Source organism: Grampus griseus, assembly GCF_964374135.1.
Source record: "Grampus griseus genome assembly, chromosome: 7".
Taxonomy (NCBI): domain Eukaryota; kingdom Metazoa; phylum Chordata; class Mammalia; order Artiodactyla; family Delphinidae; genus Grampus; species Grampus griseus.
This window is the reverse complement of record NC_139001.1, coordinates 99,207,753-99,234,559: the sequence shown is the minus strand read 5'-3', so window position 1 is coordinate 99,234,559 and position 26,807 is coordinate 99,207,753. Positions and strand designations below refer to the sequence as shown.

The 26,807-nt window shown below is 39.1% G+C and overlaps 1 pseudogene across 1 annotated transcript; it reads right to left on the bottom strand.

Moving 5' to 3' along the window:
• Window positions 1–16,281: 16,281 nt before the first annotated feature.
• Window positions 16,282–19,173, bottom strand: LOC309825390 (HAUS augmin-like complex subunit 6; annotated as a pseudogene). The gene is made up of 2 exons: window positions 18,111–19,173; window positions 16,282–18,005 (listed from the first exon to the last, which is right to left on the bottom strand). The product of its transcript is annotated as an HAUS augmin-like complex subunit 6 (transcript).
• Between the last annotated feature and the right edge of the window lie 7,634 nt (window positions 19,174–26,807).

The window sequence follows — 26,807 nt, the reverse complement described above, 5'->3', positions numbered from 1 at the left end:
TTCCATGAGCACCCGTAATTTTTTTTTCTAATTGCAACTGCACCTCAACACTTCTCATGCTCTGCTGAAATCCTGGTTGAAAGGGAATTTGAGGATATCAGGGCATGTGGGAGTCCTACCCTGCTGAGTAACTGAGCATGACTAACCAAGGAAGCAGGGAAGAGAGACACTAGGTAGAACAAGGAAGTCCTATGAGCTACACCTCTGTGGACAGGCATTGGCAGAGGGGCATGCCATTCTTCGACTTGGCAGATGGTGAAAGGGAGACTCAGGGATTTGAGGAAGGAAGAGAGTTGGAGCATAACTGGGGCAAGATTTAAAACACAGTCAAGTCACATGCTTAGTTGCTTCACCCACATCACAGTAGCTTTATGTTTTGTGACTCAGTTTTGCCTGATACAAAGCATTATGAAGGTGACCCAACCCATTCAGGCCAAACTGAAGGGGGTAGGGCTTTCTAGAAAGTCTTAAAAGCCTAAACAATAGATGCCCATCAAATAGACTAACAAAACAAATGCTGATAAAGAAAGTGGGCATTAAGAAGACAGAGGACAAGGGAATGGAGATTAAACACATTTGCAGATTGAAGAACTGGCTTTAGAAAAGACGTCTGCAGGACACCAGCAGGCATCTTAAGACCTCACCTTAGATTTACAGACTTGCAGAAATAGGCAGAGGTGACATGTCCAAATGACCATCATTATTACTATTAATTTTTCTTGTTACTCCCTTCCTTTTATTCCTGGTATGGCCTGAGAAATATGGGTGCGTGGTTGTCACAACAGGACTGTGGGACATGATTGATGAGAAGACACCAACAGGCACAGTTAAAGATGCAAATAGTCTTTATAAACTAGCATAAGTAAACTGATGGAGATAGTTGACAGAGAACAACACAGCATGCTCCCAGATGAGAGGACAAGAGCCCCAGGGTTGCAAGTCTCCTGTAAGGTGCAGGTTCTGAACCACACGTGGTGTGAACATTTCACCAAGTACAAGGAGCTCACAACTACCGCTCACATGGTGTTGGTGGAGTGAGGGAGGAGGGGATTCTTTATACTCTCCTGTTCAGTCCCCATATTCATCTTCCCATTTTCTTCATCTGGAGATTCCTGTTCAGTCTGCCTATTCGCCACATGCAAGGAATAGCTACAAACCCACCCTGGTGTGCATTTGACTGGGCAAATCCAAGACCTTCTTCAAATGCATAGCATCACTTAAGAGGTCCAAGGATCAGGCTTGTTTCAGGTCCATTTCTGTAGAGGACATGATGTACTTGTCCATTCTAAATAGCTAAAGTTGGGGTTTCCAAACCTGGCTAGTCTGCAAATGGTGACTTCTGGGAAATGTTCTGTTTGAAGATATCCTTAGAAGTTTCATCCAATTTCACTTTGATTGCTTTCAGGCCTTGGCTGATTTTTAATGTCCCCAGCTGATCTAAGCAAGCTGGCAAGTGGAAGCCTAATTATAGCATCTACTTTTGACCACTATAAAGGATGCAGCAGCAGCCAGAGCTGCTAGGCTCAGCCAGAGCAGAGCTAATAAAAGAGCCCTAGACCATGGCCCCCAGGATGCTCAGGTTGTGAGGACCCTTATTTAACACCTAAAAGAAACTCTGCAGAGTGATGATGGCAAAAACATATATAATAAAAACAGTACACTGAATTCAGCAGAGCTTTAAATTAATTTACTGAGCTAAAAAGCATTCATGTGCATATTGATAAATACTGCATATGTGAGACATGTCATTTATTTAATCTACAGTAGTGCTTAGTGTATATATTCATATTTGGGGTCTGTGACTAAAGTTTTAAAATCATACTACTTGATTAAAAGTCCAACGACCCAAGTTCTAGTTCTGGCACCGATGCTACTAGCAAAGAAGCAAGTTTAGCAGCTTCACAGCTCTGGAGCGACTCCCCTTTCTTCATCTATAAATAAAATAAGGCAGTTGGACATTTGTCCAAGTTTTTTCCTGAAGTTTCTCACCAGCATCACCTGGTGAAACTTATTGAAAAGTGGACTTTTTTGGACTTATCCCAGACTTGGATTGGGAATCTCTAGGGAAGGAACCCAGAATACTTCACTTGTAGAAAGTTACCCCAGTGACAAAGAAATACACTAACATTTAGAACCATTTGTTCCGGTAGTTTCTGAGGCCCTCTGTTTTTGACATCACATGGAGACAAGGACAAAGCGACCATCTCTATCTACCTCTACTGGCTCTAAGAAAAAGGTAAATTTTTAAAAAATTTATTTTATTTATTTTTGGCTGCGTTGGGTCTTCGTTGCTGTGTGTGGGCTTCTCTTGTTGTGGAGCATAGGCTCTAGGCATGCGGGCTTCTGTAGTTGTGGCTTGCAGGCTCAGTAGTTGTGGCGCACGGGCTTCGTTACTCCACGGCATATGGGATCTTCCGGACCAGAGCTCGAACCCGTGTCCCCTGCATTGGCAGGAGGATTCTTAACCACTGAGCCACCAGGGAAGCCCCAAAAAGGTAAACTTTTTAAAAAATTTTTATTGGAGTATAGTTGCTTTACAAGGTTGTGTTAGTTTCTGCTGTACAGCAAAGTGAATCAGCCATATGTATACATATATCCCCTCTTTTTTAGATTTCCTTCCCATTTAGGTCACCACAAACCATTGAATAGAGTTCCCTGTGCTACCCAGTAGGTTCTCATTAGTTATCTAATTAGTTTTATATATAATAGTGTATATAAGGAGGGGGGGTGGGATGAATTGGGAGATTGTATAAAAATTGCGTAAAAGGTAAATTTTTAAAAGGTAAATTCAATTTGGTCTGAATGGGTTAAATCACCTTCATAGTGCTTTACATTGGGCAACTGAGTCATAAAACATAGATAAAACGAGATCAGTGAAGGAGCTCAACATTTTGAGTCAAGAAGACAAGATTTAAATCCTGCCTTAGTTATGTTCTAACCCTCTTCCTTCCTCAAATCCCTGAGCTTCCATTTCTCTGTGTGTCAATAGTGTATGGTGATAATAATGCCAACATGGAAGCAACCTAAGTGTCCATCAACAGATGAATGGATAAAGAAGATGTGGTACATACATACAATGGAATACTACTCAGCCATAAAAAGAGTGAAATAATGCCATTTGCAGCAACATGGATGGACCTAGAGATTATTATATTAAGTGAAGTCAGACTGAGAAAGACAAATATCTTAACACTTATATGTGGAATCTAAAAACTGATGTAAATGAACTTATTTACAGAACAGAAGTAGACTCACAGACAAAGAAAAGAAATTTATCATTACCCAAGGGGAAAGGGGGGAAGGGATAAATTAGGATTTTGGAATTAACATATACACACTACTATATATAAAACAGATAAACAGCAAAGACCTATTGTATAGCACAGGGAGCTATGTTCAGTATTTTGTAATAGCCTATAATGGAAAAGAATCTGAAAAAGAAGATGTGTGTGTATGTGTGTATGTGTATATAACTGAATCACTTTGCTGTACACCTGAAATTTACACTGTAAATTAACTATACCTCAGTTTTAAAAAATAGTTTTAAAAAAGTGTATAATGATGACAATGCCTATATCGAGAGTATGATTGCAAAAGTTTGTATAAAAAAGAGTTTAGGAGGGGCAACCTGGTAGGAAGTGCAGGGTCGGAAGTGAGATAGGGGATTGGTCTTGAAAACTCATTAGCTTCTCAAGGTCTATTCGATGTGGCTTTGGTAGAAGTGGGAGTGGGGAGGAACTGATGAAGATCTACTAGCACTACTCATATGATTATTATGAGGATTAATAAGAAAATATAGATTTTACACAGCAGACTATCTGACACACAAAAAAATCAATGAATAACTGTTCTCATTACTGAGTTGGGTTCAGTGAAATTACTGGAATTTTATTCTTTTTGACTGTCAAAAATGGCAATTCCATATGGCTGCAATGTGATATAATTTAATACTGAAATCCCAATATGACATAATAAGTCCATGTCTACCAAGTTATTCAGATCCTTTTTAAGTAAGAAAAAGTGAGAGAGGTATTACTGACAATATAGTGATTTTTTCTTTTCATACTGATTTTTTAATTTTAATGAAAATTCAGAAGGCTTTATCTCAGGTCACACTATAGTCATTTTTCTGAATAATGGTAAAAGTGAGGAAGCAGGTGGAAGTTTTGATAGAAAACACCCAGGAAGAAGTCAGATGAGGGGTTTTGATGTCTTGTTATATCATTATAACAGGCTGTCCGTCTTGTAGAGCATACCCTGTTTCAGTGACTTTAATTATGACCTGAAACTCTCCTGATCAGGTGTTAATGTGGCTCACAGACTCCATTTGGTGCTTAAAAAAGTCACAGAATCTCTGCCTGTTCATAACGGATTGCTCCACACTTCCTTCCCTCAGAGACCACCTTATAAACAAGATCTAGTCATATGGGGTGTGAAAATAATGGGGGCTTCCCTGGTGGCACAGTGGTTAAGAATCTGCCTGCCAATGCAGGGGACACGGGTTCGAGCCCTGGTCCAGGAATATCCCACATGCCGTGGAGCAACTAAGCCTGTGAGCCACAACTACTGAAGCCCACGTGTCACAACTACTGAAGCCTGCACACCAGGAGCCCATGCTCTGCAACAATAGAAGCCACTGCAATGAGAAGTCCGCGCACCACAACGAAGAGTAGCCCCCACTCGCCGCAACTAGAGAAAGCCAGTGCGCAGCAACGAAGACCCAACGCAGCAAAAAATAAATAAATAAATTCGTAACAAATAAATAAATGGACCTGACTGAGCTATTAATACTACGTTACTAACCAGACGAGATATCAATCTAATTTAACTTGCTAATTTCACATTCATGTTTTATCTAACAGCTATGTGATGAATGAATCATTTTGACTTTCATATGTTTATACTTTATGTTTTTAAATTTCATGGGTGTGTATGCCTTGATTTCTTTTTTAATTTTCCTGTAAGTTCTCATAGAATACTTTGAGAACTTTCTAAATGGAAAACATATAGGTAAGATTTCCCGAGCTATAACCACTCACTTCAAATGTCTCACCCAGCAAAGGTAACATTTGCCACTTCCTGAGTCCAAATACTCAGGATATTACATAAGAATATGAGAACCAAGGCAGAGAAATACACGCCTAAATATTTCATCAGAATCCCAGAATCACAAAGAATCCAGGTTTGGCTAAATGCAACCATGATCATCACTCTTGGTCAATAATAAGCCATTAACTCAAGCATTGTAGCTCTCGGGTGACAGAGGAAAGCAGAGGAAAAAAGTATTATTTTAAAATTAGATTTGGTAAGGATTTTCTTGTGTATTTCATGTTTACTTTGTTGCTGCTTTTTGTTTAGTTGAAAGAGGATGAAGGAAGAGAGAATTTTTCTATCTGAACTTTTCTCCACCTCCATCCCTGACTTGATCTCTGGGTCACCCTGGGGAACCCGTATGACACTATTTCTTTGTCTATCAGTGTGTGATGTAAGTGAAAAAAGAATGTTGAGAACTAAGAACAATGGACATGGGACAGTGATTGTAGCTCTTAAATTTCCTTTGATTTGATTCAGCTTGACATAAGAAACAAACAAATAAATAACCAAACCAAACAAACAAAAAACCCATGTCATTTCCAGTTCTGGTTCAGCTTCTGACATGAGACTGGGAAACTGAGAGAGCAAAAACCCTGAAAAGGGTGGGAGAAGCATACTCTAGCCAAGCTAACACTGCCCAGAAACCATAAAGACAATGAAGTGAAAATCTTGGCACCTTTGGAGACTGAAAGGGAAATGCATTGAGGATGGTCTTATAGAGAACATGGGGCTTGAGTTCATCACAGCCACTAATCTAATTTATATCTCTACAGATCTGCCAGTTCTGGGCCTTTCATATAAATGAAGTCATACAATATACTGTCTTTTTTGACTGGCTTCTTTCACAGTAGGATTCAGGATGCTGGAGAAGCCGTAGGTAAACTACAACCAGAGGGCCAAATCTGGCCACATACATTTGAGATTTTGGGGTTTTCTTTTAGCTCAACTGAGATCTAACTGACAAAACTGTAAAATATTTAAAGTGTGCAACATCATGATTTGATATACATATGCATTGTGAAAAGATGTCCACCATGAGTTAATTAACATGTCCATCACCGAACATATTTATACTCTTTTAAAAAAAACACTTAAATTTGACTCTCATCAAATTTCAGTTATACAACACAATATTATTGACTATAGTCACCATGCTATATATTAGATTCTCAGACTTTATTCATCTTATAACTGAAAGCTTATACCCATTTACCAGTCTCTTCCTATTTTTCCCACCTCTCAGCGTCTGGAAACCACCATCTTCTCTCTGCTTCTCTTTGACTTTTTTTTGATTTTGGGGTTTTTTTTAGATTCCACATATAGGTGATACCATGCAGAATTTGTCTTTCTCTTTCCAATAGTTCATTGGTAGTATATAGAGATGCAACTGATTTTTATATAATGATTCTAGAACCTGCAGTTTTACTGAAATTGTTTATTACTTCTAATACATTTTTATTGGAGTCTTTAGGGCTTCTAAATATATATAATATCATGTCATTTCTAAACAGAGATAATTTTACTTCTTCCTTTCTGATTTAGATGCATTTTATTTCTTTTCCTTGCCTAATTGCTCTGGCTAGGACTTCCAGTACTATGTTGAATGAAAGTGGTGAGAATGAACATCTTTGTCTTGTTTCTGATCTTAGAGGAAAAGATTTCTCCTTTTCACTATTGAGTATGATATTAGCTATACGTTTGTCAGATATGGCCTTTATTATGTTGAGGCACATTCCTTTTATACTTAGTTTGTTTAGAGGTTTTATCACTAAAAGATGTTGACTTTTGTCAAATGCTTTTTCTGCATCTATTGAGATGATCACATGATTTTTACCCTTCATTTTGTTAATGTGGTATATCTCATATTGATCTGTGGATGCTGAACAATCCTTACGTCATATCCCTGGAATAAATCCCATTTGATCATAGTGTACTGTCACAGTCCTTTAATGTACTTTTAAATTTGTTTTGCTAATATTGTGTTGAGGACTTTCGCATCTATGTTTAGCATCTATGTCTGCTAATATTTTGTTGAGGACTTTTGCATCCGGCATACTGGCCTGTAGTATTCTTTTCTTGTGGTGTCCTTGCCTGATTTTGGTATCAGGGTAATGCTGGTCTCATAAAATGAATTTGGAAGTATTCCCTCCTCTTCTGTTTTTTTGGAAGACTTTGAGAAAAATTAGTATTAATTCTTTAAACGTTTGGTAGAATTCAGCATTAAATCCATCTTGTTCTGAAATTTTCTTTGTTGGGCAGTTTTTGATTATTGATTCAATCTCCCTAAAAGTAACTGGTTTGTTCAGGTTTTCTATTTCTTCATGCTTTGGTCTTGGTAGATTGTATGTTTCTAGGACTTTATCCATTTACTCTAGGCTATCTAATTTGTTGGTTTATAACTGTTCCCGGTAGTTTCTTATAATTCTTAATATTTCAGTGTTAGCAGTTCTAATGTCTCCTCATTCATTTCTGATTTTATTTATTTGAGTCCTTTCTCTTTTTTTTTTAGTCTAGCTAAAGGTTTGTCACTTTTGCTTACCTTTTAAAAAAAAAAACAGTTCTTAGTTTTATTGTCTTTTTAGTTTCTACTTCATCTTTTTCTGATCTGATCTTTAGCTATTTTTTTCTCCCACTAAATTTGGGTTTAGTTTGTTCCTTTCTAGTTTCTTGAGGTGTAAAATTAGGTTGTTCAATTCAGACTTGTTTTTCTTGGAAACTATGTATTCAGGCTCCTTTCAGGGAAAGAGTGGAAAATAGGCACTTTTGCCTTCTCTCTTTGCACTGAGCCCTGGGGGATAGCCACAAGGGCTGTTCAGGTCCCCATTGAGAACTACTTCTTTATATGCTATAGTCTTGTGGGTCTTGTGGATGCTGGCTCCACTGGCTTTCAGAGCAAGGGGTCCATCCCTCAGATGTCAGCCTTAAAGGTTATCAGCACTATATGTGTGGCCCAAACACTTCACTCTTCGGGGAGAAGCTGGGATTTAGCAGTTCCGTCTTGATTGTATGGTGTTGTGCTGGGGTGGGATTGTTCTCAGCCTTTCTTACCTGTCTTGATGTGGATATTTTCTTACTCTCCACATGTACAGGAGACATTCATCTCATTTCTGGATTTCCTTCAGAAGGAATTGCTTCATGGGTAGCTGTACATTCAATGCATCCATGAAAGGAGGGAAGTTCAGGAGCCTCCTGTATCACCTTCTTGGTCCTTCCCTCCACACCCATTTGTTTGCATGTTATCTATGGTTGCTTTCATTCAACAACAGCAGAATTGAATTGAATTAAGTAGTTGCAGCAGAGAACATATGGCTCACAAAACTGAAAATATTTACTATCTGACCCTTTACAGAAAAAATTTGCTGATCTCTGGACTGTAGTAATTCAAAAGGAAGGGAAGAATATCACAACAGAAGCAGGAAATTATGAATAAGCATAATACATTAGCGGGCAGAAAGGACATCAACCTGCTCTAAGCAGGATACCATGAAAGTAGTGAGTGGGGGAAGGAAAGTATCAGGTTGGAAAGTCCACATTATAAGTATAAATAGTCTTGATTACCAGATGAAAGTGTTTTCACTTCTTTCTGTATGTAGAAAAACAAGCCATTTGAAGGGTCTTTCCTTAGTATTATGAGGTTGTTATTTTAATTTAGCAGTTATATAAGATAAACTAAATAGGAAATCCCCAGAAAAACTTACCTTCAGGATGCATCATACAGAAGACTGGAAATGGACCAACTCAGGTAAAAACTAGGATTCCCTGATACTCCATTCCCTTATACTCCATTCCCTTATACTCTAGTTCAAAGATTGCCTCTTCTCCGTAAGAGTGAACCATTTATCGATATTTTTTTCCAAAGTGAACCACTTAGATTTTCTTACTCCAAGCATTTTTCCTCTCCTTCCTTGTTTTTTCTACTTTCCCCCCTTAACTTACTGCGTATATAGCTCTGCCAGCTTGGATCAATTCTTAAAGCCTCAGAAGAGACATCTCTTGCTGAAGCTGGATTTGCTGCTCAGCGGCAGCCTGAAAGTTAATAATGGGACCCTATCACCAAATAATAACCGTTACTTTCCTCCTAATGTCCCTGAAGCATTATTAAAATGTAGCACTATAGCCCCTTATAGGCAATTTACCTCTGTAAAAGGTCATCTGCAAGTACAGTACTTAAAAATATGCCACAAGGAGCTGTGAGATTACGTGCTGAACCATTCACCACCCAGCATAAGTCTTACATCAAATGGTCGCATTTTAAATGTATCCGCTCTCTCCCTCTTATCCCTATGCTTTTCTTATAAAACACTAAGGATATAATTATATTTAAAATATTTGTCCACAGCCGCATAGCACAGGGAAATCAGCTCGGTGCTATGTGACCACGTAGAGGGGTGGGATGGGGAGGGTGGGAGGGAGGGAGACGCAAGAGGGAGGAGATATGGAAACATATGTATATGTATAGCTGATTCACTTTGTTGTAAAGCAGAAACTAACACACCACTGTGAAGCAATTATACTCCAATAAAGATGTAAAAAATAAAAAAAAATAAAAAAAAAATAAATAAATGTATCCGCTCTCTCTTACACATGGCAATGGAATCTTCTCTGGTACATGTTCATTCACAGCAGAACACATCCCATCTCTCTCAGTTTTCTAAACGTTTTGAGCATTCCTTGGGCTTAGGGATGCTAACAAATCAAACGCTTAGGCAAGTGAGCTTTACCTTCAATGAGTCTTACCACTCTTTTCCGTGACCTGAAAGATACCAAGGGTCTTCATGCTTCCCACAGACTATCCATAACCCCCTACTTCAACCACATTTTAGCTTTCTTTTCTCAACAGTATCTTATGCTCTAGACTTTACTCAATTTCTGCTTCTCCCAAAAGACTGACACATCGAGGAAGTTCCAGTTTACACTCTCCGTATTAGTCAGCTTGGTCAGCTTTAACAAAATATTATAGACTAGATGGTTTAACAGCAGAAAGTGATTTCTCACAGCTCTGGAGGCTGGGAAGTCCAAGGTCAAGGACACAATCAAGCAAAAAATATAAAGGAACTAACACAGGGAGAAGAAAGTTGTTGAGATAAGAAGATTAAAATGATTTTTTAAAATATCAGTGGACTAATAATAGAAAATATTCCATCCATGAAGCAAGAACAGGATATTCTAAGAAAGAAAATTCAGAGAACAAATTAAAACAACTCATAAATTAAAAGCACGCTAGGAATCAAGAGTTTCAGAAAAAAGATAAAATATATGCTTGAAGAAATCTCCAGGAAGTAGAGCATAAACAAGAGATAAAAATGAGAAAGTAAAGATAAGAAAGCTGAAGGTCCAACCCAGAAAAACAAATTGAAATTAAAAGAGTTCTTGGAAGAGAAAAGAGAGGAAAAGGACAGGAAGAATCATGAATAAACTAGTTTAAGAAAACTTCTAAAAAACTGAAGGATAGTTTTTCCAGGTTGAAAAGTCCTACAAGAATCCAGCAAAATGCCTAATAATACAGAAGGCATAATATTGTAAAAATTCACTTCACTGGTGTGTTGGAATACCAGTTGATGGTGTATTAAATTAAGAATATTCAGATTACGACCTGCTGAATGGGGAGGAACAACGCACCCACCCACCCATGGGCCAGCAGGTAGCTCCCCCTCAGCATCCCAGCTCCCACCTCGGAAAAGTGAAAACTCAGGGGTTGTTTTGATTAAAGACCCAGAACATTCACACAAAGGACATAAAGTCAAAGATTTATTACTTACAGATCCCACAAAGAGGAGAGGGGGGATGCAATGAGCTGGGGGAAGGGCAATCCTCCATCCCAGGTCACAAGCAAGTAAGAGATGGCAGGGTACCAAGCCCCTATTATTTATATGGTGGTTGGGACAGAGGTCACTAATTTTTCATCGGCTCAACTGTAAGTGGTTATTTTAAAAGATGCCCTGGGAAAAGCAATGGCAGAGCTTGTGATAGGAATCCTAAGCTCAGGTCCTTCCTAAATGTCTAGACTCTGGGCGTGAGCAGGATAGTCATACATACATGTAAAACACCTAGGCAGCAACTCAAAAGAGCTGTTTTCTCATTACCATTTGGAGATAGTAGAAGATATTTAACTACCCCAGTTAGAAGAAAAATAGTCTTCAGATTTCTGAAAAGCAACACTGAAACCTGTATCAATGCCTTCACAGTTCTGAAGAAAAACAATTTCCAACATAGAATTCAATACCCAGGCAGACTACCAATCAAGAATAAGAATACCCTGAAAATATTTTCAAATCAATCAGTTCTCAAGCTATTGACCTCCCACAAATTTCTTTCATAGAAAGCTATGAGGAGATTTTTTTTTTTCCCCAAAATGAAGAAGTAAACTAGGACAGAATACTTTATGGGACATAAGAAACAAGAGATAACAATACAAGAGAGAAGCAGAGAACCACCAGGATGATGGTGAAGAGGGTTCCCAGTATAACTGCTATGCACCAAATGCAGAGTGTAATGAGTTCAGATTGAAGCAAGTTCCAAAATTTGTGGCCAGGAACAGTGCAGGGCCCCAAATTTACAGCCAGCTTTTCCTCCAGAGTGAAGTGTTAAGCATACTAAAATTAAGAGAACAATCACTTTTATTGGTGGCATCCATCACGGTGACAGTGTATGGCTAAGACTAAATGACAAGACAATAAAGAAATATGTTCCTATCAGAATGCTTACATCAAAGCCTGTTTTCTCTGTTTTAATCAATGTCCTGGCAAGAGCTATCTCCATCCTATAAACTACAATGCAGAATAAAGCACAAATCTGCTTTAACAAAAGGAATTCTCCTATGTACAGAGTAGCTTATATATACATGGAATATTTCTGAAGGATTCTTTTTTTTTTTTGATACTAAATGTTTATTCAAGACTAGTATGCAAAACATTTACAAACAGTCCCATGGAGGACTCACAAATATTTTAAATTCAGGATGTGGATTTAACATTCACAGTGCATAAGGCAAAAGGTGTATCAACTATGTATCTGCAACTTCATGTGAAAGAGAATTTTACTTTAGCAAATACTTCCTTTACATAGAGGAAAATGTCCTTAAACATATCTACTTTAATTTTAGTACACTCAGAGTAGGGAAAAAACAGTGTTTCCTTTTATACAGGTCTCAAGAATTAAATAAAATTGACTCCATAGATCATGGTTAAGAAACACATGGTAAAGAATGGTTTCAAAATACTTATATTTTTGTTTTCAATTAAACTCCCCCAAATTGATTTTCTTTAACAACAGAGTCTTTATTCCACTTGATAACATTTTTCATGTTAAGCGATATTATATGCTTGTCCTCTTTAAACATTTAAAACAATTAGGACATAGAGGCATTATCTAAAGTTTCAAACTGATAGAGAAGTCAGTTTACACACCTTCATCTTATGAATAGTGAATAAAACAAGGTACATTCTGCTGTGAATGTAATGAGAAAAAGTACTCTTAGCAATAAAGTAGCCCTCCCTCTTTACCATTACTTTAATTCCATCACACAGAAGGCAAAGAAAACAATTCCAATACTTCAATATCTGCTAAGGATGATCTATGGCCCTTGGAGTATATGTATGCGTGGACACACCCCACATGCACATCTACGTAAGTATGTCTGTCTGTATGTATTTAATCAATACAACTGGAGGAATTACATACAACCATGAAAAAATACAATAAAAGCAATAAATGAAAAATACTAAGTGAATAAAAGTTAACATAAGCCATAGGAGATTTCAGAGAAGGGACAGGCCCATGGATAAGAGATTAAGACTTCAAGGTGAAAGTGACATTTGTTCTAAACCCTAAAGGACAACTATAACTGTGAAAAGCTGGGAGATGAAGGTAGGATATTCCAGCTTCAGAACTGTGAATTAAGATTTTTAAAGACGCATGCTCACCAAAGCACTTCCGAAAGAAAAAAATGGAAGAGCATAAGTGGAAGGGGGAAAAGAGGAATCTATGGAGGAGACCTTATATCCCTTAACTTTGAACTCTATTCTGGAATTACCAATGAACTATTAATGGAATTTTAAACCAAGAAGTGATATGATCAAAGCAGTCCCTTAAGGTCAAAAGGCAGGTATGCAGGCAATACTGGATAAGGAAGAGGCTGAAGGTAGTAAGTCATAATCAGAATGGTTTAGGAGAAAGTGACAGATTTAATATACTTTTGTTTATACTACTGGCATACAAAGGACAGGGAAAAATGCCAAAAACTCTCAGCCTATCACAGGTATGACTCACTTAACAACAATGTGGTTTTTGTAAATCCATTAATACTCAGAGATATTTTGATCTTTTGATTCTCAGTAATTCAGGGCCCACACTTATTGGTGAACTTCAGCTCCCTTATCAGAGGGCTAAGATCTCTAAAGCAGTATGTATGTAATAGTGTACCCAGCTTCTTTAAGATACCCCAGGGCTAAATGTGAATCTGTATCCCCTAGCAGTGGCTCTCAAGCTTTTTACTGAGCCTAAGAATTACCAGGGAAGCTATGTAAAATGCAGATTTCTAATCCTCATTTTAGACGTACAGAATATATGTTTTTTTAAGAGGTATCCCAGGTAATTCCTCAAGTCCACCTTAGACAAGTCATTTAAGCTCCCTAGCTTTGCTACCATTATCTGTAAAATAGGTACAATATCACTGTCTTACAGAGGTATGAGAATTAAATGATATAATATGTATTATTAAGTATCCAGGAATAGCCCTGGCACTTTGTAGATGCTAATATGATAGCTCTACCTTCTCCTTTACATGTTAATTTTGGACTTACTGATACTGGGTTTCTTAAGACTAGAGGATAGTTCCCAGTAGACTTACAGAGTCCCTATTTGTTCTATTAACTAATAAAAGAATATGGCACCTTAGGAGAAGCTTTTCTCTTCCTCTTTCTTTTCTGCTGCAAATAAGGTAGTTATATGTGCTTTTCTTCTGTCTTTTCTTACATAAAAAGACTGGCCTTCAAACTTGGATCAAACAAGCAACACAGAGAAAGTAAGCCAAAATGAGTGAAGAAAGATGAACTGTTAGGCCCATCCACTTCCAGAACTCCTCCCTTCAACTTTTCTCCTCTTCTTGCCAGTTTCCTGGCAAATTGAACAAGGTTGTGATGGTTAAGAGTTGGGGCTAGACACAGGGGTGCTGTAGGTGCTATCACCCTTCCAACATGTGCTTAACCTCCTGGTTTGCAGAGGGCAATGGCATGTATTCACTTGGATGCTAAAGACAAGCCCTTTTCTTGGCAAGGGGATCTGACTACATGAGGCAGGACACTGTACAAGAGGCCTCACATCTGACTCTCACTTAAGAGTCCAGAAGGCCCACTCCTTCAGCCATATCCTACATCCTGGCCTTTTAGTTACTTCTAGGAGGTCTTGTTGGTATATTAAGAAAGGAAAATAGGGTCAAATCCTAGCTTCATCACCGACTTAGCTGTGGAACACTGAACAAGTTATTTAAGCCCAAATTCAATTTTCTCAAGTTAATTTGAAGCTGTTCTGTAGGCAGTGGGTAACTGATGGTTTTTGAGGAGGAAGGTAACAAACAAAATTAGCTCCCTTAACCTGCTGTATAGCACAGGGAGCTCAGCTCAGAGCTCTGTGATGGCCCAGTTGGGTGGGATGGCGGGGGGGGGGGGGGGGGGGGGGGGGGGGGGAGGGAGGAGGGAGGGAGGTCCAAGAGGGAGGGGATGTGTGTATGCGCATGGCTGATTCACTTCACAGTGCAGCAGAAACCAACACAACATTGCAAAGCAACTATACTCCAATAAAAAATTAAAAAAAAAAAATAGCTCCCTTCTCCCAAAACAGTGCCCCTCCAAAAAAAACCAAACACAGACTAATTTTTTAATTTACATTTTTTCTGTTAAAATAAAAAACTAGAGTTAAATTCTCAAAGTCTAAATTAGACTAAATATAAAACTGCTATACAACCCACTGAAAGGATTTATAGTTAGCATCCCTCAAAAGTATCTAGTCATCTTCCACCTTTTTCCTTTTTCCTAAATTCATTCTGCTCCAGTCTTCACTATCATCACATGCACTTTATTCCATCAAACATCATTTTTCAGGATCAACCTACGTGAATAATCATTAAGCCTCTTTAGAGCTTTCCCAAACTTAAACTTTGTCATTTTGATTATACACCCCAAAGCATTACTTTCCTCACTTTCTTTGTTTAGTACCAGAATGTTCTAAAAAGAAACAATAAAAGTTGTTTATTTCCCTAAAAAGAAAGATCAGTATATCCAATGGCTATTAAGTTAACCACTTAATAAAACACATCAAAAACTACTCATCCTTATGTTATTAACTGAAACTAGAACATAATGAATTAGTTAACCTAATACTTTGCCATTTATTTCATGCTTACAAGATTACGCACAACCTAAGTGTCCATCATCGGATGAATGGATAAAGAAGATGTGGCACATATATACAATGGAATATTACTCAGCCATAAAAAGAAACAAAATTGAGCTACTTGTAATCAGGTGGATTGACCTAGAGTCTGTCACACAGAGTGAAGTAAGTCAGAAAGAGAAAGACAAATACCATATGCTAACACATATATATGGAATTTAAGAAAAAAAAATGTCATGAAGAACCTAGGGGTAAGACAGGAATAAAGACACAGACCTACTAGAGAATGGACTTGAGGACACAGGGAGGGAGAAGGGTAAGCTGGGATGAAGTGAGAGAGTGGCATGGACATATATACACTACCAAACGTAAAACAGATAGCTAGTGGGAAGCAGCCGCATAGCACAGGGAGATCAGCTCGGTGCTTTGTGACCACCTGGAGGGGAGGGATAGGGAGGGTGGGAGGGAGGGAGACGCAAGAGGGAAGAGATATGGGAACATATGTATATGTACAACTGATTCACTTTGTTATAAAGCAGAAACTAACAACAACAAAAAAGAAATCAAAATGGCTTCTCGTAACTTGTTTGCTTTCGAAATATTTCACATTTCAACCCCATATCCATACAAAGAGAGAAAATCCAAACATACTCTCCTTACCTAAAATCAGCAGAGAAGGCTAAAAAGCATTATTTAGGACTTTTTTAGACCTTGAAAAACAGTTACACTCCCAATGTGTATTTAAATTACAAATCAGTTTTTATCCCGTGACACTGCTTCAACTTAAGTTCATCATAGTTAAACTGACTGGGCTACTGCTTCATCTTTCAAGTCAGATGGAGATTCTTTTGCATCAAGGCTCGTATTCAAGATTTCTTCTTCAGCAAAACTGACTGTTAAATTAGGTAGAAGTTCTCCAAGACTACATGGTATTGTGGTTCTCAATCTTTGTTCCACTGGAGAAAACCTAATTAGTGGTGAAAGAGACCGTTTTCTTTCATTAAGGGACATGCGTGAAGATGGTTTTGTATAGTCAGTGTGCAAATCATGAGTGCCCAAACAGTTAAGCATATCATCAGTTTGCATGTATTGGGAAGTAAGGCTTAATTCAGGTTTGTCTTTCAATTGTTTCAGGATTAGAGAGGCAAATTTCTTCCCTTTGCTTGGACAGAGATTTCTTCAGAGCTTCATATCCACTGCAAGTAGCCTGTAAATTAAAGTCTGATTCTGGAGTAGTTTGTCTTCCTTCCACAACACCTTCTGGGAAAATGCCACTGTGCATAGGACTATTTGCTTCCAGTTTAAAACTGGCCTCTGTACTACTGGAGCTATTAAGACTTAAGTGACCAACTTCTTCTGGAAGAGTTTCATGTAATAGGCCAAAATCACTATCTTTAAAACTGGAACTAATTCTACTTGATACCTGAAAAGAGTTCCATAACATACTTTTATGCATGGAAAGATCTCTGTAAAAAGCTTTCGAGTCTGATATTTTAATATACTATTCTTCACTGCTACCTATCACATCTCTCCTATTGCCTACAGCAGGGTAGAATGTCTCTATTTGGCTAGTTTCTAAAAGTTTGTTCTGTAAAGCTGTACATTCCAAATCTTGCTTACAAATTATGTCCTTATTTAACAAATCTGACAGATTTTGTTTTGTTGGTTCACCTATGTAACTGGTCACCACAGGTTTCTGAAGCACACACTTCAGGCAATCTGAAACAACTTTCTCTTCAGGCAAATGAGAATGGCTAGAATCGGACATAGTGGTTGCTGAGAAAAAACTGGCCCTGTTAAACTATTTTTGATTATGCACCACAGGTAAGGATTCTGGCAACACTTCTCTGTGTTCAGTATCCATCTGAATTGGTTCTGTACTCCTGTTTTCTTCTATTTTAACAGCTTTTCTCCATGAGCTCCTAATATCACTTATCAAGTTTTCTGGAGTTCAAGGAACTTGATTCCTTGTTAAGAACAGGTTAGAAACTAGAGAGTCAATTAGTTCCTCTAACATTACTTCTTTTCCTTTAGAAGGTTGTGGTGAATCAGATAAAACTGCCCTTGCAACCTCTTCTACCAGATGATCTTGCTATTTTTGGAACGGATCACTTTTTTAGCTGGCAGAGACCCTCCAAATGCACTACTCTTTGCAATATGTGATGATGAAGAGTCTTCCACTTCAAATTCTGGTGTTTTCTTAGAAACTGTTTCATTTTTCTCTCTAGAAGATGTCAACTTCCTGTCCTTTTCAAGTAGTGTAACACTGTTTCTATCTGATGGTGAAATGAGCTGTAATAGGAAAGAAGCAGGGCTCTTGGCTAGATCACATTTAGTTTCCAGCGTATCACTTGCCCTTCTTGCAATCATTTTCCTGGATATGTTACTTAGGTGTATCTGGAAGTGAAGCAGGGTACTGCAAAAGAATACTCTTCGCGTATGCTTCTTCTGAGGCAGGATCAAACGAAAGGGGAGACACAGGTGGTAAAAGATCCACAGCTGGAGTCCAACCTTTAATTAGACTGAAAGGAGACAGGCCGAGAAATTCTTTCCAAATTTTATGCCATTCTTCTTGTTTTTCAACAATAGAATGTCTTATAGTTGTGAGATCTTCTTTTATTTTATACCTCATATGTTTCAGATCTGACAGTCTTTCTCGCTGAAATTTGGTCTCTTTTTCAAGGAAGTGAAGGTCTATTGTCAGTCTTGCTTGGTCAGCCTGACAATGTTCACATTTCATTACTTTCAAGACTTCATTTAATAACTGAATAACTGTTAAGACATTCAATTTTCCAGCCTCATAAACATTTCCTATGTGCAACTGACACATTTTTTTCTCAATTTTGTCAGGTAAGAGCCTTGGAATATTGATAGCAACATTAGTTCCATCTGAAGTATATTGGTTAACAAGACTAAGGACTGAACTAACAACTTCTCTCTCTTTTTCCAAAAACATATGAATGTTTCATTCACTGAAGCCCACAAAGACCGAACCTTTTGAATTTTCTCTTGTATATTACTTTGGTCATCATAGGGTTCCATTTTTTTAATTTGGTTTTGCTGTCCTATACATTCTGATCTCAAATTTCATGCTTGTTTAACTGACAATTGTGCATTTTCCTGGAATTTTCAGGTAACACAATCTTCTCTCTGATAAATTTGTAAAAATCTGTTACGTGCTACATGGCATCTGGCAATGCACTTGTGCAAATCTTGTGGCTTTACATTAAATGTCTCTGTAAAATGTACAGAATTTTTAGAATGGGTTTTTATATTTTTTATTGCAACAAATCTTGCAGACTGATACATCAAATGAATAAACTTAGGACCACCAGGAGAAAGAAATAGTGAACCCACAACTGGAGGAAAGCTACTTCCACATTCAGCAGAAATCTTTTTTAACCATTCACAGCAATGTTCTCGGAATTCAGTATCACTTTTTTGGTCAAATGGAGGCCAACAAAGTTTGAACACTTCTTTACTGAGAGACTGGTCAAGTGTTTGAAACAAAAAGTAAGAAACTATTTGAAAGGCCTCACGGTTCAACTTGTCAAACATGTTCACTCCGAGGTGCGTGTGCGACACCATCTTTCCACAGGCTACGGTCGCCGAGCCCAGCTCGAAGCCGAGTGCCTGCAGATACATCCAGAGATGCTCCTTCTCCAAAGTGGTGACCCAGGCTGAACTCATCTTCGTGGTAGGCAGGGACCGGCAAAGGAAGAAAGCGCAGGGTCCAGCGACCAAAAGGGCCCCTCAGGCTTTTTCCCTACAGGCAGCCTGACGTGACTGCGACCCCTCCATTGCCACTGCCTGATCCTCTCTCGCCTGGAACCATTTCTCCTCAAACGGCCTCAAATGCCTCAAGTGGCCTGAGATTCTAAAGTCTCAGGGAAATAGAGCCTCTAAGGGTAGTACGGAACAGCAGCCAAAGGGAAGTCCTGAAGGATTCTTTATAAGCTGGTAGCAGTATTAGCCCCCAGGAAAAGGAACTGGAGGGCTAGAGGGGAAAAGCTGATTAAAGACTTACTTTTTACAATTTACCCTTTTGATCTTTTTAAATATTATAATATGTTCCTGTATTATACAATGACTAAATGATTAAAATAAAATATATTTCCTATTAATTATTATAAATACATACATTTTTGATTCAGTGATTTTATTTGTGGGAATTTACCCAACAAAGAAACCTAAATATGTACAAGATGACATGGGTAGGTGATTGTTCATTAAAACATTGCTTGTAATATCAAAACCTGGCAACAATACCCATAACCATTAATAGGGCAACAGTGAAATAAATGAAAATATTATATGAATATAAGTAATCTCGATAAATATCAATGAATTAAATGAATTTAACCCTAATTTCCAACAAACATATGAACAGAAGCTCAATGACAGTATAATTGGGGAAATATAAAGTAAAATATCAATGAAAGAGACTTCCATATCCATTAGATTAACAAAGTATGACAATATCATATGTTGGTTATGATGTAGGGAAACCAAAACTCTCAAGCAGTGATTTGCCAATCTTTTGTCAGAACCTAAATATCCCCACGTTTTCAACCCATGGGGTCTACTAGTCTTCAACATGCGCTGTCCAAAAGGCCCACTCATCCTCCCATATACCCCCCCAAAAACATCTAACGTTCACTCTTTCAAGAAACCTCCCTGTGCTTCCCTGGTGGCGCAGTGGTTGAGAGTCCACCTGCCAATGCAGGGGACACAGGTTCGTGCCCCGGTCCGGGAAGATCCCACATGCCGCGGAGCGGCTGGGCCCGTGAGCCATGGCCACTAAGCCTGCGCGTCCGGAGCCTGTGCTCTGCAACGGGAGAGGCCACGGCAGGGAGAGGCCCGCGTACCGCAAAAAAAAAAAAAAAAAAAAAAAGAAACCTCCCTGGTGTGTACAAGGTGCCTTTCTCACTGTTTGCAGCCGATGTCCACATTTACAGCCCAGAATCCTGATCCCTGTTGCCCTGTCTGCTTTCTTGATCCTCTGGTGTGGGATCTTTTAGTTTCTCTCATCTTTTTCATTAGTGGAATCTACGGCATTATATCCACCAAAGTTTTTATCTGTCCACCTTCAAACGCTCGTTGTCCTATGCCTTTGATTCTGCACTTTATGCTTATTGCTTACTGTTATCATTGCTATAGCAGCATGATAGCAGACTGGGCAGACAACATGTTTTTTTGGGAGATGGAGTGAGAAAGAGAAAAAAGCAAAGAGCTAACATTTATTGAGCATTAACTAAATGCCCACAACTCTATAAAATTTATTTTTTATTATTAAAAAAATATTTGAAAGGAAGGCAATATTATTTTACTCATGAGGAAACCGGTCTTGTTTTTGCTTTTTCTTAAAATTGTGTGTGTGTGTGTGTTTTTTACTTGTGTGTGCGGAGACCAAGGAGGGTTCTGAGCAAAGACAACACTTCTCAGCATTACCAGTGAAGCACTTTTGCGGTTAGATATGATCTCCGTAACCTGACCCCCATCCCTACCCCTCTCACCTCCGTGACCTTTCCTCTTACTGCCCTTCCCATCCTAGAATCATCCAGCAGCCCTGGCCATCTTGGTTTCCTCACACACTCCAGACATGCAGACATTCTCAGGACCTTTGCACTTGCTGCTTCCTCTGCTTGGAATATCTTTCCCCCAGTGACTCACTCCCTCACCTCTTGCAGGTCTTTGCTCAAACCTCTCCTCAATAATAACTACTGAACTTAAAACTGTAACTCCCTATCACAGTCCTCCCTACCGCTCTTGCCTTTTTGTTTTTCTTTATTGCACTTCACTTACCAACATCTGATCAGCTAAGTATTTTATTTATTTGTGCACTCTCTGTCTTCCCCACCAGAGCGTAAATTCCATAGGACAGGCAGGGACTTTATCTGATTGGTCACTTCCTATGTCTAGACCATTTCCTGGCACATAGCAAATGTTCCATTAACATCTACCAAATAAAATGAAATAAATGAATAAAGTTTAGGAAATTTTGAGTTAGGCAAAGTTATTCCGATTTCTTAGCTGCAGGAGAAAGTGCCTCTAGTATTCTCATGAGCATTTTCAATCACCAAGAATAGAATGCATGCATAATTTCCCAAACTTATGTGGACATATAGACCTCTTTTCATGGAGCAGGTTGTAGGGACTTGTGCTTAAATGGAGATAGGTTTGTAAGAGCAGGTTTTGATGAGAAGGGGAAGGGGGAGGACACTAGAATGCAATGTGTCTGAAGTGAAGTGGGAGAAAGCAATTCATTCATTCACTTGTTTGTTCAGAAAATATCTATCAAGTGCACCTGATGGGGCTTGAGCCCTTCCAGGCTAAGGGGACAAGGCAGAGATCAAAAGCCGCTGGGGTCCCAGCTTTCACAGAGCTCATGTCCTCTTCTGACCTCTCTGACTTTGCTGACTGCTTTTAATCCTATAAAACACAGGGAAAAATGTTCCAAGCCTATGTTACTCTCCTTCTAAGACTTTTCTTTCTGAAACAAATACAAATACCATATGATATCACTTAAACGTGGAATCTAAAATATGACACAAATGAACCTATCTGCGAAACAGAAACAGAATCACGGACATAGAGAACAGGCTTGTGCTTGCCAAGGGGGAGGGGGTTGGGGGGAGGGATGGACTGGGAGGTTGGGGTTAGCAGATATAAGCTTTTATATACAGATTGCATAGACAACAAGGTCCTACTGTATAGCACAGAGAACCATATTCAGTATCCTGTGATAAACCACAATGCAAAAGAATATTAAAAAAGAATGTATATATATGTATAACAGAATCACTTTGCTGTACAGCAGATACTAACACAACATTGTAGATCAACTATACTCAATAAAAAAAATTTAAAAAGACTTTTCTTTCTGATTAGAATATATAGAAGTATAATTAATCCCTGGGTGAAGATGCCACACGCATATTTGTGAAGCAACACAAGCTATGGATTTCCTAGCTCCTCTGATTTCATCCCTTCAAGGTCTGCACCATAATGCACAGCCCACCATCTAGAAGGTATGACTGAGGAATCCCAGAGAACCACGATCAACAGAATTGTACTCTTTCATCCTATCTTCCTTTGCAGCAAGGGAGATGATCATAAAGCAGAAGAAAAGGGGCTGGCTAGAATACTAATTGGCGAGAGATTGCTTTATCATCTCCAGTAGCCAATAAATATAAATAAAGAAAGAATTTTATCCTTAAGGTCTTGTCTTCCTGATAGAACAGGGCAACAGCTTATTGTTCAGTGAGTTATTGTACCTAAAATTTCACTCTGAAAATTACTTGTCATGGCAACAGGCAAGCGTCATCCCTGAAGCCAGCTGCCTGAAGCAGATAGATTGTTTCAATTATCTAATTTGCACAATGAATGAACCCTGCTTATAGGAAATCCATAGGTGGTTGGCAGTGGCAAATGGCGGCTGTGACATGTTGGGAGGCGGTAGATTTATATTCTCTCTCAAAATACAGAGCAGGATAGTGATTTTCTGTAAACATTCACAGAAGTAACAGGAGGAAGAGCAGGAAGAAGGGAAGAACTCATTATAACTTCCCCTTTTGTCTTGCCTCCTGGGATGTACCTTTTCTTTCCAAATTGCCCTTTCTCTGTGTGTGTGTTTAGTTCAGACAATACTACATGTAGGCGTGGACACTTTTGCGGTCTATTATCTAACTGGCCCGCCCTCTTCCCACTGTGCCTCTTAAGAGTGCTTTGGAGGTGTTAGATATATGGCCAGAAAATGTCCCTAAGAACTCCTTGGCTTCAAGGGAAAGTGCTATTTCACACAGGAAATTTCTGCCCCACCCGGATAGTCATCCTGGGTTTTGATTAAACCAGGAAGGAGGTTGCCTTGTGATGGGTGCATTCTCACCCTCCAACTCAGCCCTCAGGAGTGTGTTACTCACTAATATGGTCCTTCTTTGCTCCTTCCCACCCTTCCTATCCTAAACAGGCTGATATAGCTCTACATTTACCTCCCTTTCTCATTTCCTCTATTCTCACCAGCCTCTACATATTCTGTTTGTGGCTTTTTTAGGGAAGACAGTTTAAACCAAGATGACTACCAAGAAACTAGGCTTTCCCAAAGCAATGAATCTTCATGGTGGAATTTCAGGCACCAAGAGAATGTTTATGTTGCACTGATATTGGATTTTTAAAATTTCTTTGTTTCTTTTTGTAGCCAGTGAGGGTAAGGCACAAAGCCTTCAGTCACACTGTGTGCCGTCAACCTTTCCAATCGAACCCAGTTCTTAGGAGGACTCTCAGACCTGAAGAAACCTGCCACCCATTCATCCTATAGTTTCACTTAGATTTTCAATACTTTCAGACATTGAGTACATTTTAAAAATTCCCATTCCCTGCACTGATTTCTTCCTCCAAATAATCACATTTCCTTTTTCCATGCAATTTTTTTGTTGTTGTTGTTTTTTGTTGGCTGCCTTGGTTCTTCGTTGCTGCACGAGGGCTTCCTCTAGCTGTGGCGAGCGGGGGCTAGTCTTCGTTGCAGTGCACGGACTTCTCGTTGCAGTGGCTTCTCTTGTTGCAGAACACGGGATCTGGGCGTGCGGGCTTCAGTAGTTGCAGCACACGAGCTCAGTAGCTGCAGCACACGGGCCCTAGAGCGCAGGCTCAGTAGTTGCAGCACATGGACTTAGTTGCTCCACAGCATGTGGGATCTTCTCAGACCAGGGATTGAACCCATGTCCCTTGCATTGGCAGGTGGATTCCTAACCACTGCACCACCAGGGAAGTCCCTCCACGCAAATTTTTTAAAAAAGAAGAAATTAGTTTCACTGTAATATTTTTGGGGGTGGTACTGACATTGACTGAGTTGGTTCGTTTTCAAAGGAATGCTTGCTAAATCCCCAAAATGAACAGGGACTTGGGCATTCAGTTATGCATCAGTTCAATATACTTGCTGGGCAAAGTTCAGTTTACAAGGCTAAATTCAGAAATTATTTTCTTTTTAATTCACTGGAAGAACACATAGGAAAAAGGTTTCCCAAAGTCCATAGGCTGGTGTACACTATACGCATCTCCAGAAAATCCAGAGCCATATTTTCACCCTAAAGGCTCTGGTGACAGATAAGAGAAGCTGTAATCATTAATGTTTTAAGTTCTGGCCTTGTGAGAATTTCTGATCTGTCTCGTCTTTTCAATCTTTGTTCAAGGAACATCTGTCTTCAGTTCAATAGTTTAAACTCTAATGACCAAATCAGTAAATGTTTATTTTGTAAATTGGCAAAGGGAAAGACAGAAGCAGGCTCAACCTTTCACTAGTATTTTGTTTATTGTGATAGAAAATGTCATCAGATAAATTAGAGCCAGGAAGCTTTTTTCTAACAGGCACATAACATTTATTAATGAGAGGTTGAGGATCGTTTTGTTTAAAAAAATGAAAAGGGTATTGAAGTAGCATACTTGAATGTTCTGTGTCAATGCCCTTTACCTCATGATGAGTTAAGATAATGATGAACCTTTGCAACAAAATCGGTATACTTGGTGTTGTCGGTATTAAACATACTGTAGTATTTGCAAGATACTTCAGGAATAAATGGATTCAGGCTCTTGTAGAGGGTCAGAATCAAGTGAGAAGTGTGGAGAGTCAAGGGTAAGACAATTTAAATTTTCACAAAATTTGGAATGAAAACTCTATGAAAAAAGGATTTCTTTGACTCCTTGCAGGAGCAGGTGTAAGAGGGATGTTAGATGCACGCATAATTGGCATACACATCACATTTCTTTCTATACTTTTATTCCCAAAGTGTATCATTTATATTCTTAAGTTTTATGACTGGGGAATCCCAAAAGCCTGACTCCCTATAAATTGCAACAACCATTGTATTTTCAATGCAGATTAATTTATAAACATTTCTACTTGAACTTCCTCTTCATATAAGCCCAGACAAGAAGTTCAGTGAGGCCTGGGCTGACTTTCACGGTGCTATAGAGTTACTAGTCTTCCTCAGAAGGGTCTATCAAGATGCTACAGCTTGGGCTTCCCTGGTGACACAGTGGTTGAGAATCCACATGTCAATGCAGGGGACACAGGTTAGAGCCCCGGTCTGGGAAGATCTCACATGCCGTGGAGCAACTAAGCCCGTGTGCCACAACTACTGAGCCTGTGCTCTAGAGCCCACGAGCCACAACTACTGAGCCTGCGCTCTAGAGCCCACGAGCCACAACTACTGAGCCCATGTGCCCTAGAACCCGAGCACCACAACAAGAGAGGCCACCGCAATGAGAAGCACCAGCACCACAACGAAGAGTAGCTCCCGCTCGCCGCAACTAGAGAAAGCCCACGTGCAGCAGCGAAGACCAAACGCAGCCAAAAATAAATAAATAAATAAGTAAATTTTTTAAAAGAAAAAAAGATGCTACAGCTTTAAAATATATAAGGATTTTGAAGGGTTCCATTTAAACAGGCTTTGAGCAAGGGCTCAAAACACTGCCAGAAGGGTGGGAACAACCAGGAATCAGATTTTGAGCAAGTGGTATGAGGTCACGTTCCAAGGATTTGGCTTGGATCTGCAGTTGGAGAAAGTGTTAAACACGCTGCTGCAAGAACTGAAGACCACGACTTCTACGAATAAAGAAACCAATCTCTCACGCTTCATGAAAGAGTTCCTGGATGAACAGACCAGGAACATAAGCTATCTGGAATACCAGCTTAACTATCAGAAGGACTTAGAAAAGGCGGCCAAGAGTGAAGGACAGCCTGAAAAGGCTGCTGAAGCATCTGACACATCAGGTAAAGAGAGAACATCTGAAGGCAACACAGCAAGTCTTCCCACCCGGCAGGTCCCAAAGTCAGCTACTTAAGAATCTTGATCTTCTCCATTTGACAGAAGTGTGCTTTCCTTTTCACCTCACAAATAAATCTGTTTTGCATTAGAAAAAACAGGGCTGGTATAAGCAGCATGCCTACCAAGGCCAACGTGGTGGAGCCAGTCAATTACAAGGACCAGGCAAGGCTGTGCCCACTGATGTGAGGCCTGAAACCAGGCATCCTGTACAGTGGTTTAGAAACGAGAGTAAGTCAACTTGGACAGATGGCACAAGAAGCCAGCTTTTTATTCATTCTCTAAATATTTAGAGTACCTCTTATGTGTCAGGTACTCTGTTAGGTGCTAAGGATATACTGGTGGACAAAACAGACTTGGTCCCTACTTAACTGAGTTTATAAATCAGTGGGAAAGAAGACATATATTTTTTAAATTATGACATATATAAAATACACACTAACAAACAGCCTTAGTCTTAAGTGCTATGAAAGGAAAATACAAGAAAAACTTTTTTTTATTGAT